A 5,994-nucleotide genomic window follows, 5' to 3' on the forward strand; every position below is an offset into this window, starting at 1 on the left:
CCGGAAGCCGTCCTTTCCGCTCCAGCTGTGTGCCTGATTGGACGGTTCCTAGCTCAGTGCCCCTGATTGGATAAGGTTTAAGGACCCGCCCCTTCAGGCCCTGAGTGACAGAAGATATGACCAAATGCTGGGCGAAGTGAAGACAGAGTGACAGCCCAGGCTGCAGCCTTTTCAGGCAGGGCTTCCTCCCTGAGCTGAGCCAAGCCCACCTTAGAGGGTATTTTTCCCTAACCTTGTGTATGAGGTCGTAAGCAGTTATAAATAATATATGGCTATTCACAAATTTTAAAAAATAATTATTTTAAAATTTCAGATTTTATGACCTTCCTGGCTCCAAGTCCTTTGAACTAGCAGCCTGAGATTTTTAAAAGGAACCAATCTTCTGAAATAAGATGTGAACCACATGTGAATTTTAAATTTTCTAGTAGCCAGACTTGAAAAATAAAGAAGGGCCAGGCGCGGTGGCTTACGCCTGTAATCCCAGAACTTTGGGAGGCCGAGGCGGGTGGATCACCTGAGGTCAGGAGTTTGAGAACAGTCTGGCCAACATGATGGTTGTACTAAAAATACAAAAAATTAGCCAGGCATGGTGGCGGGTGCCTGTAATCCCAGCTACTTGGGAGGCTGAGGCAAGAGAATCACTTGAACCCGGGAGGCGGAGGGAGGCAGAGGTTGCAGTTAGCAGAGATCGCCCCACTGCACACTCCAGCCTGGTCAACAAGAGTGAAACTCCATCTCAAGTAAAAAAGAAGAGAGAAAGAGAGAGAGAGAAAGAAAGAGTGAAAGAGAGAGAGAAAGAGAGGAGGGAGGGAGGGAGGAAGGAAGGAAGGAAGGAAGGAAGGAAGGAAGGAAGGAAGGAAGGAAGGAAGGAAGGACTTTGGGAGACCGAAGTGGGCAAATCACTTGAGGCCAGGAGCTCGAGACCGGCATGGCCAATATGGCGAAACCCCGTCTCTACTAAAAATATATAAATTGGCTGGGCGTGGTGGTGTACACCTGTAATCCCAACTACTCAGGAGGCTGAAGCAGGGGAATCACTTAAACCTGGGAGGCAGAATTTGCAGTGAGCCCAGATGTTGCCACTGTACTCTAGCCTGGGCGACAGAGCAGGACTCCATCTAAAAAAAATAAAATAAAACAAAATAAAAATAAAAAGCCTGGGCATGGTAGCTCACGCCTGTAATTCCGGCAGTTTGGGAGGCTGAGGTGGGCGGATCACAAGGTCGGGAAATCCAGACTAGTCTGGTCAATATGGTGAAACCCTGTCTCTACTAAAAATGCAAAAATTAGCCAGGCATGGTGGCAGGTGACTTTAATCCCAAGCTACTCAGGAGGCTGAGGCAGGAGAATCACTAAAATCTGGGAGGCGGAGGTTGCAGTGAGCCAAGATCGCACCACTACACTCCAGCCTGGGCAACAGAGTGAGACTCTGTCTTAAAACAAAACAGAACAAAGGAATGATAGGGCTACATGAAAAGAAAACTCCATGTCTTCAAATCTCTCCACAGTCTTGACCTTTAATGTTTAGACCTGAAGAAAATAGATTAAAGTCAAACTTTTTTTTTTTTTTTTTGAGATGGAGTCTCGCTCTGTGCCCAGGCTGGAGTGCAGTGGCGTGATCTCGGCTGACTGCAAGCTCTGCCTCCCGGGTTCACCCCATTCTCCTGCCTCAACCTCCCAAGTAGCTGGGACTATAGGCGCCCGCCACCACGCCCGACTAATTTTTTGTATTTTTTTTTTTAGTAGAGACGGGATTTCACCGTGTTAGCCAGGATGGTCTCAATCTCCTGACCTTGTGGTCCGCCCGCCTCAGCCTCCCAAAGTGCTGGGATGACAGGCGTGAGCCACCATGCCTGGCTAAAGACAAACTTACCTTGCTATTTGGTAATTTCCCAGTCCACATGCTCTGTATTTCTGTGTGTATGTCTTTAATTTCTCTTGCGCCGCTGGACTAGGGTCTTCACCACTGAGCTGGTCTCAGTGGTGATTTTGTCCCTAATTTTCAGGCTGTGGTCGTCTGTTTTCTCCTGTGGTGCGGGGGCTGTGTGAGTATAAGGACCAATTACATGCATGCATGTCTACATGTATTTCTGCATTACTGAACATTCTGTTGCAAGTCATACTACTTAAAATCCAGGGAAAAAAGTCAATACCTTTTGGGTGCCCACTATTAGACTGTAACTAGTAATCAACCTGTTCTTGAATACTGGAATCTTATCTGCACTGAGTGCATGTATTAGTTAGCTATTGCAGCATAATAAACCATCCAAAACTTATTAGCTCAAAATTGGAATGGTCAGCAATTTAGGCTGGGCTGTGGGGCCATTCTTCTGGTCTCAGTAGAGTTCCTTCAGACATGTATAATCAGCTACTTGAGGACTAGGCAGCTGTGCTTATGGTGGTGAGCTTCTGCTTCTGGGGATGTCAACAGGAGCACCTTGCTTCTCCTCCTCATAGTATCTTATCCTCCAGCAGGCTAACATGGGTTTTATTCAGGGAGATGGCAGCATTTCAAAATAAAAACAAAAACATTCAAATGGCTGGGCTGAGACTCAGGATCAACTCAGTCCAACTCCAAAGCTCATGCACCTCCACAGATCAAACTATTGACTGTCACAGATCATTGAAATCCTGGAGAAAGACACTTTTACAATAGAAGCCAGATTTCTTTTAGATTTGTGCCCATATAACACATGGGAATAATCCTCTCAAGAAACTGCTGAGGCACACAGTGGCTTACACCTGTAATCCTACCACTTTAAGAGGCTGAAATGAAAAAATTACTTGAGTTTAAGAGTTCAAGTGCAGCCTGGGCTGCTGAGACCAGCTCAGTGGTGAAGACCCTAGTCCAGCGGCGCAAGAGAAATTAAAGACATACACACAGAAATACAGAGCATGTGGACTGGGAAATCAGGGGTCTCACAGCCTTCAGAGCTGAGAGCCTCAAACAGAGATTTACACACATATTTATTGACAGCAAGCCAGTGATAAGCATTGTTTCTATAGATTATAGATTAACTAAAAATATTCCTTACGGGAAATAAAGGGATGGGTCAAAATAAAGGGATGAGTTGGGCTAGTTATCTGCAGCAGGAGCATGTCCTTAAGGCACAAATCGCTCATGCTATTGTTTGTGGTTTAAGAATGCCTTTAAGCGGTTTTCCACCCTGGATGGGCCATGTGTTCCTTGCCCTCATTCTGGTAAACCCACAACCTTGCAGCGTGGGCATTATGGACATCACGAACATGTCACAGTGCTGCAGAGATTTTGCTTAGGGCCAGTTTTGGGGCCAGTTTATGGTCAGATTTGGGGGCCTGTTCCCCAACACTGGGCAGCATAGTATTATCTGGTGAACATGAACATAAAATTTAAAAATTAGCCAGGCATGATATTGCATGCCTGTAGTCCCAGCTGCTCAGGTGGTTGAGGCAGGAGGATTGCTTGAGCCTGGAAGGTTAAGGCAACAGTGAGCAATGATTGGTCACGCCACTACATTACGGCTAGCGTGACAGAATAAGACACTGTAAAAGCAAAACAAAACAAAAACCTACAGAAGCATTTTAACCGAGCATGGAATAATTTAAGAAAATAGCTGAAGGGTGAGCTTAGAAAATCAAAGGCCAGGCCAGGTGTGGTAGTTCATGCCTGTAATCCCAGCATTTTGGGAAGCCAAGGCGGGCAGATCATCTGAGATTAGGAGTTTAAGACCAGCCTCGTCCACATGGTGAAACCCCCTTTCTACAAAAATACAAAAGTTATCCAGGCATGATGGCAGGTGCCTGTAATCCCGGCTACTTGGAGGCTAAGGCAGAAGAATCGCTTGAACCTGGGAGGTGGAGATTGCAATGAGCCAAGATGGTGCCATTGCATTCCAGCCCAGGCAATGGACCAAGACTCCACCTCAAAAAAGAAAAAAAGAAAAAAGAAAGAAAGAAAATCAAAGCTCCAAAACACATGATTTACTTTTGATCATAGAAAAAATTTGAAAACTTTTAAAAGAAAAAAACTTTAGAGAAATTAAATTTAACAGAGTTTAATTGAGCAAAGTGTAATTTGCAAATTGGGTAGCCTGTGAATCCAGAGTAGGGTCAGAGAGACTCCAGCATAGCCACATAGTGGTAAAAGATTTATGGACAGAAAAAGCAAAACAACATTCAGACAATGGAAGTAAGGTACAGAAACAGCTAGATTGTTATAGTTTGAGATTTGCCTTATTTGAACATGGTTTCAACAGTCGTTATTGGCCAAAACACAGTGGTTAGTATAAGAATAGGTACAGTCTACTTATATGTTCAGTTTGTTTTCAGTTTAGTATTTCAGAAAAATACCTATGGACCAAAATTAAATGTCAAAGTGTGCAGCTTGAGGGTAAAATTAATTCAACAATGTCTTTCTTTTTGTTGTCTTCTCAATTTTGATAGACCAAAATTTTAGACATTGATATCACTCTGTAACCATCAAAAATGTACTTATTTAGTGTCAAATCCTACTGTGAAATAGCAGAACTATGAGATTTGTAAAGTGGAAACTCAAAATTCAAAACACATATATAGACCAACGGAACAGAAGAGAAGCCTCAGAAATAACACCACACATCTACAACCATCTGATCTGTGACAAACCTGATACGAGCAATGGGAAAAGGATTCTCTATTTAATAAATGGTGTCGGAGGCTGGGCGCAGTGGTTCATGCCTGTAATCTGAGCACTTTGGGAGGCCAAGGCAGGCAGATCACCTGAGGTCAGGAGTTCGAGACCAGCCTGACCAACATGGAGAAACTCCATGTCTACTAAAAGTACAAAAATAGCCAGGCGTGGTGGCACATGCCTGTAATCCCAGCTACTCAGGAGGCTGAGGCAGGAGAATCACCTGAAACTGGGAGGCAGAGTTTGCAGTGAGTCGAGATCATGCCATTGCACTCCAGCCTGGGCAACAAGAGTGAAACTCCATCTGAAAAATAAATAAATAAATAAATAAATAAATATAAATAAACGGTGTTAGAAAAGCTGACTAGCCATATGCAGAAAACTGAAACTGGTTCCCTTCCTTACACCTTATACAAAAATTAGCTCAAGATGGATTATAGAATTAAATGTAAGACTTAAAACCATAAAAATCCTAGAAGAAAACCTAGGCAATACCATTCAGGACACAGGTATGAGCAAATACTTCATTTGAAACACCAAATGAATGTTTGAAACACTTCTTTTGAAACACCAAAAGCAATGGCCACAAAAGTCGAAATTGACAAATGGGATCTAATTAAACTAAAGAGCTTCTGCACAGCAAAAGAAACTCTCATCAGAGTGAGTGAACAGGAAACCTACAGAATGGGAAAAAATTTTGCAATCTGTCCATCTGACAAAGGGCAAATATCTAGAATCTGCAAATAATTTAAACAAATTTAGAAGAAAAAAACAACCCCATCAAAAAGTGGACAAAGGATATGAATAGCCACTTGTCAAAACAAGACATTTATGCAGCCAACAAACTTATGAAAAAATGCTCATCATCACTGCTCATTAGAGAAATGCAAATCAAAACCACAGTAAGATACCATGTCACACCAGTTAGAATGGTGATCATTAAAAAGTTAGGAAACAACAGACGCTGGAGTGGATACGGAGAAATAGGAATGCTTTTACACTGTTGGTGGGAGTGTAAATTAATTCAAACATTGTGGAAGACAGTGTGGCAATTCCTCAAGAATCTAGAACTAGAGGCGGGGCGTGGTGGCTCACGCCTATAATCCCAGCACTTTGGGAGGCCAAGGCGGGTGGATCACGAGATCAGGAGATGGAGACCATCCTGGCAAATTCGAATACAAAAAAATTTAGCTGGGCTTGGTGGCGGGCACCTGTAGTCCCAGCTGCTCGGGAGGCTGAGGCAGGAGAATGGCATGAGCCCGGGAGGCAGAGGTTGCAGTGAGCTGAGATTGTGCCACTGCACTCCAGCCTGGGTGACAGAGCGAGACTCTGTCTCAAAAAAAAAT

Source organism: Rhinopithecus bieti, unplaced genomic scaffold (genome assembly GCF_001698545.2).
Source record: "Rhinopithecus bieti isolate Rb0 unplaced genomic scaffold, ASM169854v2 scaffold_31514, whole genome shotgun sequence".
NCBI lineage: Eukaryota > Metazoa > Chordata > Mammalia > Primates > Cercopithecidae > Rhinopithecus > Rhinopithecus bieti.